This window comes from Diospyros lotus, chromosome 10 (assembly GCF_014633365.1).
Source record: "Diospyros lotus cultivar Yz01 chromosome 10, ASM1463336v1, whole genome shotgun sequence".
In the NCBI taxonomy this organism is placed as follows: Eukaryota; Viridiplantae; Streptophyta; class Magnoliopsida; order Ericales; family Ebenaceae; genus Diospyros; species Diospyros lotus.
Window position 1 is genome coordinate 17938949 of NC_068347.1, and position 16327 is coordinate 17955275.

Consider the following 16327-nt stretch of genomic DNA (forward strand, 5'->3'; position numbering starts at 1 on the left):
TAGGTGTCCTGACTCTTGTTAAGCTACTGAATTCTTGAAGACTGAGAGGCACTGCCCAAAAAACTCGAAAAAAAAAAAAGAATGATTATCAGAGCCTGTTTACATAAAGGAATAGCCCGAAAGGGAATCAAGAACTAACATTACCTTCATAGCCTCAGTGTAGTAATCCATATTGCCAAAGGTAGGCGAAACGCTGGAAATCACTGGATGCAAAAGGTCTACTCCTGAATCAGGAACAGAAGCGGTAGAGACCTGAGGAGCCGCAAGGACATTAGCGAAAGCCCCGACTACTTCGAGGGCTCTAGTCGCTTTTGCTGAAGAAGATGAAAGGGCAGTTTCAACCCTTCGTCGCTTTGCCCTTCGGCTAGAATCTCCTTGGTGGATAGCACTGAGGTCTCCTCTATCAAAGCTCTCCTTATTAATTCTAGGTGGCTCTCCGGTGATAGGGACGTTAGTATGCGCCTAAAAATAGAAGGAATAGGAACGGCGGGGTGCATTAGGGTACTTGAAAATGGCTGACCTCTTTGAGTCTTTACTCTAGCCACCTCAGGCACCTGGGCGATAGTTTCATCATCGCCTCTAGATGGATCTTGTGGTAAAGCAAGCGGCGTCGCTAATTGGAGAGAAGGTTGGGGGTCCCTCCTATTTTTCGAAGTTCATGATCTGGAGGAAGGGCTCCTTGGGCAAGCCTCGGCGCTGCCTTTTGAGACCTCCTGAAAGGTCTTAAGGTCTTCCTCAACCGTTTTCTTCGACCTAGAAGGAGCAGGAGGTCTTTTATTTACCTTGAGAGGTCTTGGGAGTCTTCTCGAATACTTTCTTCAGTTTTGCACGGGCTAGAGGCCCCTTGCTTTCAGGGAAATCTAAAATCATCCCCTCGATAGCGAAGGAGTAAGGTATCTCCTAGGGGTTTTCAACTGCGTAGAAAAAAATTAATGGAGTCAATGTCCGGCAATGACGAAAAAAATAAAGGAGTAGGGAAGAAAGATAAGGGCCAACACTTAAAGGTCCCACCATCTAAGCCCACGTCAGCAAGGGTTGGATTTGAAAGCCATTCCTCCTTCCAATCCCTGTTGATACCCAGGATCCTACTGGCTGACTTTTTAATAGTCTTGACACTCGAACGCTTACGTTTGGTGTCCAAAGTCCACCCATTGCACACAGACCAGACCCCTTGTGTAGAGCTAGAACCCCAAGGGCGGATGAAGACATAGCGCTCCTTCCATTCATCTGAATCCTTAGATCCCTTAGAGAAAATAAGAGACGTGGTCGTGGCCTCAATTCTAGGACAGTCCTTGGACACGAGGAGGTAGCCTTCCTTCACGACCCTCAGCGAGATAGAAATCCAACCTCTTGGATCGTGGTTGGTGGTGAAGAAGTAATCGAATAGCTCCCCCGAAGGGTCTACCTAGCCAATGCTGCAGATAACGACAAAACCCATCAAATACCTCCATCCGAAAGGGGATAGTTGGGCTGAAACGATGGTGAGATGTTGACGAAGTGACATGACCCTCCTTCAGGGGGGCAAGCGAAAGCCCCTATCAAAAGCACATTTGTAGACATAGAGGCAGCCGGTAACGAGATGGCATGCCCTCAAATGTGTGTTAAACTCGACCTCCTAGTCTTCGAAAATATTGTACTTCTCCATAAAATGCCAACATTGTGACTCACTCATCCATTGGCAGGGAATGGAAGAAGCAGGGTGGGTTTCCCACTTGATTTGCTCTACACCGGTCGAGTTGAGTCTTCCAGATCCGGTAATCACCATAGAAGAAAAGAGGAAAGAGAAGACGAGGAAGGAGCAAGAAGAAAAGGAAACACTATACATAACAAAGCAACAGCAAGCTAGCCAAAAAACAAAAAAGAAAAAGATCGGGGAGAAGAAATGAACAGAAGGGCAAGAGTCACGTATCAGAGCTTTATAGGCGAAGAATAAGGAGACGGGTAATGATGAGCATTAATTGCCCTGGATTGTGCATCTCGAGAAAGAAAGTTAGGACAACACCAGAAAAAATCGATGTTAACCCCGAGAAAAATTGATAGTGACTATGAAAAGACAAAACTCCTCAACTCCTCATTAGAATTCAACCTTTGGAGGAAAAGGAAGCTTGCCCTCGAAGATAATCGATGCGTTATGCTCGAACCCTCGAAGAAAACTTTATGGATGGTGTAGAAGTCAAGTTCCTTCGGGATGATAAACTTAAAGACACAAGCTGACTCCAACACTCCATAAACCATTGAAGCTGAATGACTCGAGGAGTGGGGGGCAAATGATGAGAGAAATGCTCTCAGGCTCAAAATTACCCTAATACCCTGGAAAAATAGCCAATAATAGCAAAGAGACCTGTTCGCCAGAGAACCAAGCCAAGGTCGCCATTTAGCCCAAGTCCGGGATGGACACGTGGTAGATACGTCTCAACAAACTGACTAGTAATCTTAGCCTTTTGCTCAACAAGGATTCCCTGAATTCCTCAGCCTCAATCATCACGTTGGACATCATGGAGGTAGGGATTATCCCGAGCCCCTCAGAAATTGATTACCGAATCCATTCCATCAAGATCATGGCTCTGTAAGGGACGAGATCCTAATCCCAGAAGTTTGAAAGGAGAATTCTTATCTTGACAGGAGTGGGGAAGAGGCATGAGGATAAATTGAAACGACCAAGACAGGTAATGAGGACCTTTTTTCTTTAGTTTTCTATTACCTACTTTAGTTTTGATAACTCGGTAAACTGACTTGAGCGTCGGAATGATCATAGAGGAACAAGTCCCCGACTCTGTTTGCAAGTATTTGGTCCGAGACAGAAAAAAGTGATCGACACCGCATCATCAATTTGATTTTTTACACAACTTTTATCTATTCAATTTTAACATTTCAATCGGTTCGATTGCTCGCCCCTAGCAATGGTCGAACCCCACTAGTTCAACCATTGCTATTGTCTTTCTGGAAAGTACAAAAGATGGGGGAGAAGAAGACAAAAATCTTTATATATATAAAAGTATGATAGTTTGGCAAAGAGTTTTTCCCCCCAAAACTTGCATTAATTACTAAAAGTATTAATTATTGTAAAATTAATAATGAATTTTCCAATACATGAGTTTTTCAATACTAATTATGGGTTTTTCAATGCATTATTTTGTGTATATTAAATATTTAGTTAATATACACATAATAAAGTAAGATAGTCTTAAAAAAAAAAAATTCTCCCAAAACTTGCATTAATAATAATTAAATTATCTTTATCTTTATATTATTATTATTATAAAAGTAGGATAGTTTGCAAAAAAAAATTTCCTCCAAACTTGCATTAATAATAATTAAATTATTATTACTAAAAGTAGTAGTAATTAATAATTACTATAAATTTAATAATAAAATTTTCAATACATGAGTTTTTCAATGCTAATCATGGGTTTTTCAATGTATTATTATGTGTAAATTAAATATTTAGTTAATAAATAATTTGTTGTGTACACAATTAAATAGATGAATATACATATACACGTAGGTAATTTTTTTTCTTTTTTTGAATTATGCCCCATTACTGACATCCTCACGTAGGTAATTTTTAATTTGCAAGAATGGATACACACCAAGAAACTACACAAGATGTAGCTAGAAGATCACTTTTGTAATGATTTTTCATAGTCTTCTCGGCTTACTTGCTAAAAAATTATTAAAAGCCATTTATAATGTGTATATTATTTATTCACCCATTTAAATATTTAGTTAGCTAACTTCTAAGCATTGATTTTTCAATACATTATTATGTGTATATAAATATTTAGTTATTAAATAGTTTATCAAGCATTTTTTTTCTCCAGTAGTTTGCCAAAGTATTTTTTATCTCTAAAACTTACATTAAATTAAAGATAGTTATAATTAATAATTAAAGTAAAAAATTAAGCATGGGTTTCCAATACTATTTATAATATTTATTTATAACTTAATTTTAAACTCAATTAATCTTCTCATCAATTAATTAAAAATATTTATAATATTATTTTTGATTAATTCCTCAATTAATCCCTCAATCAATAAAAAATAAATATTATTTTTGAAGAATATGAATAGACAATTTAAACTATTAATTAAGTCATAGAAAATTGTTCATTTATATAAAATAAAAATAATTTATATTTAGTACTTATTATTCCAAAGCAATTGAAGATCTCCTATAAAGTATTTTGAAAATTTTCACTATCAATTAAATAAATATTATTAATAAAAAATTTGAATAGATAATTTAAATTATTAATTATGTCATGTATAGATATATAATTTCTCAATGAATTAAAAATATATATATTTTTATATATATTATTAATCAAAAATATTTATAATATTATTTTTGATTAATTCCTTAATTGTTAAAAAATAAATATTAATGTATGAATTTTTCAATATTAATTAAGATTTAACATATCACATTTGCAAGGCTATGGAAGAAAATTAATACATAGTAAAAAAAAAAAGTCAAAATTCATATATTCAAAATTTTGTTATCACTACAAAAATTAAATTTCAATATCAGAAATTAAAAATTTTAAGTAAATTTTTAATTAGTATTGAAAAGTCCATGCTCTCTTACATTTAAGAGTTTTAATTTATATTTATATTTATAATTTATAAATAAATATATAATATAATAAATAATTTTATTTTAATAATTAATAGATCACTACCGTTAATTTAATGCAAAACTAATGCATAAATTTTTTAATATTAATTAAGATTTAAGATATTATATTTTCAAGATTAATATATAAATTTTTTAATATTAATTTTTAAATTTATTATAATTACATCTCCCATATATCGCAAAAATGAACACTAGTATCAAAGAGACAGAGAGAAAGAGGCAACCATAATCGAACTAGTGCGTTCAGCCATGGTTGCCATTTTCAGCGGGGAGGAGTGAGAAAAATAGGGGGCTGACGTGGCAGTCATGAAGATGAATAATTGTCCCGTCAACTTGTCATGCCATCAGTTAATTGTAAAATATCTAATAGTGTCAAAGATGGTTTAGAATTGAAACTAAGTACAAAATTAAAGCATGTGGCTCTCTGAAATCCTTCCAATTGTTAGAATGCTTCAATTTTAAAGCATGATGAATGACAAAATTCCAGTTTGAAGACAGCCTCAAGAGGTTGCAACTTATATAAGAGTCCAAGAATAAACCAACTGCAAGTATATTGTGGTCCGATCTTAATGCAGGAAATCCTTCATCGGATCATCGTGGTGGATTTTCTTCATCCTGTGTGCCTCCATCTCCTCGGGAGTAACACAACCTGGCGACAACAATATCGTAAGCGAATTATATAAAAAGGGAGGAGGAAGCTTCCCGCTTGATGTAGGTAGAATATTAATTACTTGGTACAAGTTTAGCAATGAGAGGATGAAGCCATACCTCCTCGCTCGTTCCATTTAACATTGTACTTGCGTTTTCTTTCATCTTTTTCTGCTTTCTTCCTTTCATCTTCCTGTCGACACCAAATATTCCATCAGATGCAAGAGGCACTGCATATGCACCTCACACCACACACACAGCCATTGAAGAATCTAAACTTACCTTCTGCAATGCTTCAGCAAGTAATTTTTGGTCCAGAACCAAATCCTCCCGTACATCAGTTCCCCAAGAAGCAAGCCTCTTTTCCTCCGTGTTTTTAGCCATCTCTGATTCCAACATGACAAAGTAATCAGGAAAAAGACTAAGATAATGTAACTGCAAAATGTACAAATCTTCAATGTAAAATTCAAATAGCAAAATAAAACAATGAAACAGATGACAAATTAACTAACAAGACTAATTGTCCCAATCTCGCTGGTTAAAAGACACAACATAGTATTAGGACTTCAACAACTACAAAGTCTGACCCCAGAGAAGGCACAAAACATTTTTAGCTATAACTTGGTTGGCCCAAGGGTGTGGAGGCCTAAATCCTACCCAAGCCACCACATTGTGTTGTCCAATACCCTCTATACACTTATTTATACTAATAGCACAAAACACCCTTACCATATATGATGAAAAATTGATGTTTCTCATATAATGCTCTACGAGTTATTTCTTAATTATGTTAATAATTTTCTTGTACTGTTACTATTGTGTAATTTTGTTAGGGAGAGGCAGGAGAGTTCTGGTATAAACAGTGACAGGTTGACCACTGCAACCCCCTCACGGTTCTGAGGCAGGCTATGTGGAATGTTCTTTCTATTATAAATATGAAGGGCAGTGTGAGGATTTTTCTTATTATAAAAATAAAGGGCAATCTAGGGTTAGCCGAATGCACTCTGAGTTCACAAAAATGTGTAAGAAAAGGTTTATGCAACGTTTCAAGGGTTAGATGACTCTAAAATTAAACAATGTGACTTGCTTTGCAGTTACTTTTATAACATTAGTAAAAGGTAAGTTCGCTAAAAGTACTTCCTCCATCCAACCACCTTACCATCCTGGAGCTTTCTCCATATGTATCCCTCGACAAATGGACCAAAAAGCCAAATTCAAATAACTATAAAGCATCTCTTCACTCCATCAAGGCAAGGGAGTCCTGAAGCAGATGTGAGTTTAGACACTAACCATCAGTGGCCACTTTATGAGCCACATTATCCCTCATCAAATCTGCTGCAGCTTCAACAGCCTCAATTCCAGCAGTACCAGTACAATAGCTATTTCGAATAGTCTGTTTGCAACACTTGTAACCCCACTGATGATCCTTCCACCACGAACCCCAAATGCTCGTGTGGTTGTTAATGTAAACATCCTCTTCATACTTACTTCTGGGAAGGGATGTCTCCTGCAAAATAGCAGTAGACATGCCAGGTTAGAACATACTTCATAATTTATTGAGAAGGGCAAATCTGATGAGAGCATCAAGTTAAGATTATCCCGAATTGTTAAAATATACAAAGGAAAAAGAAAGGGAGGGGACATAGGCCTACTTCCTGCTCAACAGAAGAAGTAAAAACTTTTTTTGTCTTCAAGTCAGTTGGAAAAGTAAACAAATTGAATGAAACATAAAATTAATCATATCCACTCTTCTCTCTTCTGTTCAATAGCTGCAGGAACTGGTGCTTATTTTTATTTCAATGGAGCTATAACACCTTTAGGAAGCACAACAAAAAGTTGCTTTGAGAAAAGAAGTACAAGGACAGAGTTAGGTAAGGCCACCTACATCATCCAGGTACCAAACTGAGTTCTACTGAGATGCCTAAAATAGGAGGGACTTTAGGCAACATGTTCACCAGGCACAAAAATGCAGAAAAACACAGAGTGTGTAGAAAGCTGAGTCAAATGAAACAGAAACGGACAACCTAAATACACAAAATCCTATAAGTAGAGAGAAAACCTAAATACAATAGCATGGAAAGCCACTTACTCACCTAGAGCTTATTAGATGATGCTTTTATTTGTTGTTTTAACCTTTTATTTTTGTTTTTTGTTTTGGAAAACAATGAAAAAATTATTCAATGCCTATTTATATTTAAAAAAAACAAGCGAAGACAAAAAAGAGAGAGAAACAAATTAGATGAAAAATAAACACAAGATAATGGTGTTTCTACCTGTTTCCAGAATAATGTTGCTTTGTTTTATAATGTTCTTCCCATACTATCATAGTAATTAATATTATAATACTAGCATTATATAATATTAAAATTTCAAAATTAATAATTAAATTATGAATGTTATAAGATCAATACTTCAACACAACATTCATGTTGACTAATATACAATAATGGCAATATAATTGGTAAGAATTATTATAATTAAAATATTAACAATTTAATATGCAATATATAAGTATAATTGAGATCAGAATGTTATGATGGAGGTGCGGTTATAGAAGAAACAACAGAACTAAAAATCAATTAATTGTAATAAAGTTATAGTGGAACCTATTGAATGAAAAATGTGTGGGGAAGCAATTAAAACAATCAATAGACACAATTTCGAACATAGTAGATGAAATGGAAGAAGTTTGTAGCAGAATAAAGTACAGGAAAACCAAAGAGAACTTGGTGGGATACTCTCATACGTGATAGTAAAATAAAATGGCTTATAGAAGCTTTGGCCATGGATAGAGATAATTGATAAGCTAGAATCCATACATCCCACCCTTGGGATTAAGGTTTATTATGATGATATTATCGAATAGTTCCATAGCAAAATGAAAAATGGTTATGGTACCAAGTATGTGATGGAATATGACCATATCTATTAGCTTCATTCATCGCCATCTCACGAAACTTTTCCATAAGAAGATAGTGTTAGAATTTTATCTCATCATTCCCTCACTAAAGGGTTGCATTAGGAAGGGTTGCTAACGCATCTAGAATAAAATTTTGCCACATAGTTCCTTCACATGTGTTAATATTGTGATTCAAAATAGATTGATATGTTATATGTTATTTGATTAATTCATGTATGTCGCATATGGCATATGGTATTATATTTTGATATTAAATATATTAACAAAGTTTATGCTGATTTTATCATATGTTTTATTTGGGTCAAATAATTAAATTGGGTTATATATAAATAAGTTGGGTTGGGTCATTGGTGTCTGCAGCCCAAGCCCAAGTTTATTGTGTCAAACCCATTTATCCCATTCATGTCCTTGGCCCGCATATATATATATATATATATGGGTGAGATTTGGGGAAATTAGAAGGAAGCTTCACTTTGCTTGACACAAACACACAAACAAAAGCCCTAATCAAGCAAGAAGAAGAACAGAGCTCACGAAGAGCTCAATCAGCACAATCAGGAAGGCACTCGACGATCAGAACGGACGAACGAACCACAAGGCGTTTCCAATCTTGTCTCACGGTTAGTATGTATCACTTGGGGTGGTTTTTGTGAGAGATTGGTGAGGTATGAGTGCTGGGTTGCTTGGGTATTCGGAGCATTATATTTTGTTGCATTTCTCGTTGTTATGGTTTCTTATTTGTGAGTTGCCGTGAGGATCTTATATATGTATTCTGTAAATCCCTTGATTATCATTATAGTGGATTGACTAGAGGCGGAGCCTCTGCCGTGAGTAGAATCTTTTGATCCGAACACGTACATGCGGTGTTCTTTGTTTTAGTTTCTGTTGTGTTGTCTGTGTTGCGTTTATTTTCATTTTTTCGTTTTGTTCGGATTTCTTGGATCGTTGATACTACCGTAGTTCTTGGTTTACACAGGAGATTTCTCAACAACATGGATTTGTATTGTCAATTGAAATTATGAATGTTGTGCCACAAACCCTAAGTCAGTTAAAATAAGGTGCAGTCAATGATGATAATGATGTTTTACATTCTGCAAATCAATATGTTTTAGATTGTGCACATGTGATACCAAAATTCTAATACATGGATAATGACTGATACCACCCTCAAAAAGGAAGAAAAAATAATAATAAAAAAGAGAGAATAGATAGAAACCATAAACAACTCAAAACACAATGAGGAATCAAATTTACCTGCCCCTTAATGATCCGTCCAGCACGATCATATTCAACCTCTCTTTCACTTTGTCCCAATAAAATTTCTTTTGGTACTTGTTCTTCAGTAGCTTCACAGCCATACTTCTTCATAATAGTCTCCTTTATTTCAGTCTTCAATTTTTCCTTATTGATCTTAAAGTTTCTATAAAGCAATTCAGCTTGTGATGGAGCTGCTTGAATGTGAATGTCTTGTCCCTTCTCAAATTCTTCCCAATCATGGATGTTAAGCTGCTTAAACTCCAAAGCTTGGCCACTTACCCTATTTTTATTATCTCCCTACAATGCAAAGAAACCAAGAGGATTAGTATAGATATATAGAGCTGAACCATAAGTGTGATACTATAAAATTTCATTTGGATTTGTTAGACTACAAGAATACTTACCGTGTAGAACTTCTCATTTGGATCTGTGTCTGGAACAGGATCTTCTGCATAGACCTGGTCTTAGGATCATAGTAGGCAGAGTTGACATCAAGATTCAGAAGGTACTTTGCAGTGTCTTCTCGGATTCGCAGGTTCCTGACCCAAAAGAAGGGGTAAATAAATAGGTGGAGGATTATATAATATAGTTTGGCATCCAACCCTGAAGTGAGAACTGATTGCAGCATCAGAAGACCGACAACACCATAATAATATCCGGTTAGATTCTGAATATACATAGCCCCCCCCCCCCCCCCCCCCCCAACTCACAACAATCATCACCACACATACATTCTGACAATTAGAAGGCAACTCACCTTACAGTCCCAGTACTCCCAACACCTGTAGTACGCACACGCTTCTCAACCTTTGCAAAGTCCATCTGTTTACTCTCATCAACCTTGGCCTCATCTACCTTTAGAGGATCTTCATTGTCTTCATCGTCACTAGTCCCACACTCTCCATTTTGTTTATTGTTTTTCTCCTCCAATTTCTTCAGCTGTAGCTCCTTCAAGTATTTCCTTCTAGCTTCATCCCTTGCTTCACATCTCTGAATGACATAGACATAGTTGGCTGGGTCGTTGGCATTCCAACGGTCCCTTTTTCCATCATAATCCAGCTCAAAGGTCTCTATCTTTTCATCTGGTGCAATGTTTTTTTCTGTCCACTTTGCTCCGACTTTCCTGGGCTGCTCCACACATGATTTTGCATTATGTGTCATGGCCCCACAGCTGTAGAAGAACCCATAGGAGTACCAAAGTATAGTGACATAACCTTCAATCTAAAAAAGAAAAGAGACAATATATGCTCACAAGATGGAGAATGTAGCAAGAAAAAGGGTGTCTTTACTTACTTTTCACATGCTCCTTTCCTGTACTTCTCAGCCTGGTAAATTTTTGCACCTCTATCATACCATGATTTTGTATAATTTGGATCAGTCTTCCATTTCCTTTGATGTTTTAAACTCTACCAAGAACCAAGCATATAATTAAGAAGTCTACACCTCCGGCTTCCACACCACTGACTTTGTAATAGAAGGATGGAAAATAGAAATATACCGGTTTCTCAGCATGCAGATACCATGGTGCAGATGACATATACTAGGGAATATGAGGATTGATCTCTTTTCCATCCTCATCAACCTCGGCAGGAGCAAGGCCAGCCTTGCGGGCTTCTTCCAAGTCCAGCTGTTTTCGATGGTCCTCTCGAGATTTAAATCCAGCTGCAAGCCCCATAGGGAGCATATATAATTGTTTCAAAGGATGAGAAGGCAAACATTAATGTGCAAAAAAGCAGGAAGTTCCCAGAAACGCTAATCTGACAGAAACGTTCAATACGTCTGTCATGACCCTAAGAATTACTCAAGGGTATATTAGTAAACATAATAGTAGGAGTTGGCATACAATATACAATAATTGTAATTTCTTTTCTTTCTTTCTGTTATAGTGTTTTGTCCTATTCTATAGACAGTTAAACTAGTTGTTATATTGCACATGGGAGTATATGGGAGGATGTTAGGCTATATATAAGCCTCGGCTGTGGTTAGATAGATATGCTAAATTTGAATGAATTCTTAATTCTCATTTCTCTCTAAGACTCTCTCCAAACTCCCTCAAGTTTTCCCCCTTTCTCTCAATAACTCTCCCTCTTTCTACTGATTTTCCCTCTCCTACAATTCTAATTTCTTCTCCCAATTCCTATCACAACCTTAACTAACCCTAGGGTTGTGACAAATGGTATTAGAGCATGTTCCTCGACTGTGATTTCAATCTATTCTAGACGGAATTGAGGCAAATATAGTGATATTGGTGAACTGTCGAAGAGCTTTAACAGAACCGATCGACCAACAATTTCGATCCGATTCATAAGGAACCAAGGAGAGATCGTCACCAAGCGAGGCGTCCCTCAGAACTGATTGAGGCTACTTTGGAGGACAGCTTTGGAGCCGATCGAGTTACAGGAAGCGATTGGGTGATTCGATTCTAGGCAATTTTTGGCTGAACCTCGGAATTTGATTCTGCGGCCAAGGAGGAAACTGTGCTAGCAGGATCAGCCTGAAGAGGAACAACACTTGCAATTCGCGACTCCTAGAATCAGAGTCGAAGGCAAGTTAGGTTGCTGAAGGCGACTTTGAAGGACCGAGGGAATCCCAGGAAGTTGATTCTTAGCAGATCGATTGCCGACGGTTGTTACAACGTTCTATCCAGGAAGTCGCAACTGGTGTAAGAGTTCTGAGCGAACGCGAATGGCCAGGAGGTCACGATTTGGACTTGGGAGTGTTGCGATGTAGTGGGTTGGACTCAGGGGGTGTTCGGGGGGTGTCTCGATACAACGGGTGTTGCGATTGGGACTCGAGAGTGGGTGTAGCTATTGAACTAACAGTGAGTTCTGGTGATTTTGGAATTAGAGGTGATCGCAATTGGGTTAGGAGCCTTGGACGGTGATTGGGTTGAGAAGAACCGCCATTAATTTCTGGAAGGCGCAATAGGCACTCCTGTTCCAAGTCTTGAAGAGGAAGGCGGATAGCTGAGGCCGAAAAAAAGAAGCGCGGCTAGGAAGATCGCTGAACCATTTCAGTTCCAGCGAGCAGTGAAGGCGTGAAGAAGACCTAGATTTGGGTGATCTGGAAGCTATAGCTATCGCGAGCAGATACAAATTCTGTGACTGCAACACCTCTCTGCTATGTTCCCGTGATCAAATTCCTTCTGGATTTCGGAATTGGATTCCGACACACTAGGAGGTGAGTGTCGACTAATACTTTGGGCTTGGAAATTTGAAGGTGACTGGGCCAATTGGTTTCGACGGTGCTTTCGGAGACGCCTAGAGCAGTTCCGGTTGATCAGACTTGCAGGCGAATACAACCTCCCTGATTCCGACGGAGGAATTCTTGGCTAATTGGCCTTGAGGCAGTTGATCATTCAATTGCTGTGATGTCGATTGTGTTTTTTAGCTAAGAGTCAGACGCTCTAGGAGACTCTAGGAGACCAATCAAGTTGCTAGAACTGTGCAACTTCTTCCGCTGCTACAATAGACTTGACCTTGAAGCAAAACAATGGCTGCAATTTGCCACTTCTTGGATCAGCTTCAGGGTGACTGTTGAGAGGTACATACTAAAGAGAAGTGAGGGATTTAGGATGTACAAAGCTCCTGTTTATTGGCCTTCGAGTTGTCCTACTCGTGAAGCTAGGGGAGGCAGTGCATACATGAAGCAGAATGCTTCATTTTCAGCTGGAATGGAGCCTCAATGGCAGCCAAGGGAGGTTGCATTTTCAGTTGGCAGCAACAGGGACAAAGGAACAAGCAACGGGATACATGATACGAGCATGGAATTTGGCCTTATGATACGCGAGAAGCTGCAAGAGTTTGCGATGATACTTATTAAGAAGTATCATTACAACTTTCCGGTATAATACTTTGAAGATTATCACGGAAGTTTTAACAAGGAGGAATTCCTTGGAGTGGAGCGGAAGAAGGATATTGGTTTCGGTGGAATTGACAAGGATGGTGGCTGTTAGGACAGTGCTTGCAGCAATAACAGAAAGTCCGAGGGATTGGCTCAAAGTGTTTGGATAAAAGAAGAATTAAAGGAGTACTCTAATTCCTTTGGAAAGGAGGTTGTTGATGAAGATGATCCAGATGATAATAGCGGAAGTCCAAAACAAGAGATGCTTGAGGCATTCAATCAGTTGTCAGGAATGACAGGAGACACCAAGGAATCTCTAGAATCGGAGAGTGATTCAGCTGCAGTGATTGAGTTAGAAGAAGAAATAATACCTCAGGAAGTACCCACTGAAAGGCTGGAAGAGGAAAGTGGAGAAGATAAGTATGGTGTGTACGACAATGATCAGGAAACAGCTCTGGGAAAGGAGTTTCCTGCTGTTGCCATTGTTCAAATTCCGATTGATGAGCTGCAATATCAGGGCTGGTTTTGGTTGGCAAGGAAGATTGAGTCCCTTATTGTCACTGGAAATGGCATGATTGAGCATGTATCTCTGGTGGAAACGTCTTCTAACGTTGTGAAGATGTGCGGATTGGGTAAGGAATGTCAGGGACAGTTGATAATTGGTGGGAAGCTGAGAGAGATAACTAAAGAAGTCAAAAGTTTGGTAGTAAGGGATGGAACTATAGCTGCTCTAGTGGTTATTGCTCCAGCGGTAAAATTCATGTTTCTGTCTATTGTATTGACAGAGGAACCAACTATTGGAATTGGGGTTGTGGCAGCACCTATTTTTGAAGCTCGCAAGCAAGCCTCGTCTAAGTATCTGAGGCAAGTCAACAATTTTCCATTGCTGCATTTCCAGGATATTGCTGGTAACTTTACAATAAAACATGGCAGTGGGTTGGATGGAAATGCAATAACTACAGCTAGGGATACTTGCTTAACTTACTTACTTGTATGGGATGGGGATGGACTATCCAAGGAAGCCATGGGTACAGTTAACTCTTCCTTTAGACTCCAAGTTCCAACTACTAACCATATCAGGCCAGGTGTGGCTAATCATGTTTTCCAATGGAAGACCGAAATTGATTGGACAGCTATAGGGAGAGGTGGTTGTATGGAGCTTGCATCCGATAAAGTTTCTCCTATGGAAGTGGGGCAACTTAGGCTTGGAGTTGATCTTGGACACTTCAGAACAAGGAAGAAAAAGAGGCCTAAAAGGAGAAAGAAAGAAATAAAGATAGATCAAATAGCAAAGGCGGGAATTGGATGAAGCAATGGCTACTTGCTACAAGTTCTTGAGGACAAGAACTCTCTCAAGGAGGGGGAAATTGTCATGACCCTAAGAATTACTCAAGGATATATTAGTAAATATAATAGTAGGAGTTGGCATACAATATACAATAATTGTAATTTCTTTTCTTTCTTTCTGTTATAGTGTTTTGTCCTATTCTACAGGCAGTTAGACTAGTTGTTATATTGCACATGGGAGTATATGGGAGGATGTTAGGCTATATATAAGCCTCAGCTGTGGTTAGATGGATATGCTAAATTTGAATGAATTCTTAATTCTCATTTCTCTCTAAGACTCTCTCCAATCTCCCTCAAGTTCTCCCCCTTTCTCTCAATATCTCTCCCTCTTTCTACTGATTTTCCCCCTCCTACAATTCTGATTTCTTCTCCCAATTCCTATCACAACCTTAACTAACCCTAGGGTTGTGACAACGTCAAGCAGTTCTGTCAGATTAGGATTTCTGGGAACTTCCCACAGGCATTATCACTGTTGAATGCGTCACGAGCCAATATTAAAACTCACAATTTGGTTCATGAAATAAAAATGTAAAGGTGAAATAAATAGCACATGATTGGCAGTTTCTTAGCAATTTCTTTAATAAGTTAAACCGGAAGTGCACCACCTGAGTTTTTCATTCTTTTCTTTTCTGTTTTTTTAGGCAGCTAACTTCATTTTCCACTCAGTTTCCTCACTTTCATAGCTAGTACCATAACAAAAATTCTACACCATAGCTCAGAGGATAGTGGCAACATTCTTATGCAAAGTCTTCCTGCATCAGAGCTAGGAATATGAAAACTGAATGCTGCCAAATTTCCCAAAAAATATTATGAAAGGCCAGCAAGAAGCCATAAAAGAAAGAAAGAGAAGCCCAACTCAAACTCAAAAATGGGCAATGAACAAGAAGAACCATATCTCTATCCCCGTTTACAGGGTGGAAAATCTCGATGCATTCATGCGCTAAACAAGAACAGTGAAATTACTTCACAAATAGAGTGGCGTCGGAATTCATCCTCAAGAATCTTTCTAAGCAACAGATCAACTTATCTTGCATACCAATTAACCAATTCATTCAATGAAGTTGAGTGAATAGACGCGAAATAGTCTCCGTCCATCTACAGAAATATTATTTTTCACGCAAACGGAGGCCTAACTAAACTCCCGAATTATTTATGTTACAATCATGCGAATGAACCAAAATCATCGAACTGCGGAAGTATTCGAAGCGCAATCATGACATTGGAAGAGTAACCGAGAAGAAACGAATCAAGCTAAACGATAGTATTTTCTCCGAAAGAGGAAGAAATCAATTTGAGTGAGTTTGGATACCTGTCGCAGTGGCCATGTTCCTTTTTCCGGTTCTTGCAACCCTAGAGAGAGAGAGAGAGAGAGAGAGAGAGAACGAAGCAAGCGCGATCAGGCAGGAAGTGACGGAAGCTTCTCGAGAGTCCTCGGCGAAGGCACAGCGAGGCAATAAAAAACGGTCGGGAAGAACTTATATATAATTACACTTTTGCCATTGTAAACACTTGCAATCAATTTTAAAGAAAATTAAAGCAAATCTTTGTATGGTTAATCTACGTAATTCATATTTTTTTAAACTTTTCTAATAAAAATATATCATAATTGATTATATTAAATAAAATTTTTGGGCATGAAAAATAGTTCACAATTTTAATAATTAATATTATTT

The 16327-nt window shown here is 37.8% G+C and overlaps 1 pseudogene; it reads right to left on the reverse strand.

Moving 5' to 3' along the window:
- Window positions 1–4938: 4938 nt before the first annotated feature.
- Window positions 4939–15979, reverse strand: LOC127810869 (pre-mRNA-splicing factor SLU7-like; annotated as a pseudogene).
- Between the last annotated feature and the right edge of the window lie 348 nt (window positions 15980–16327).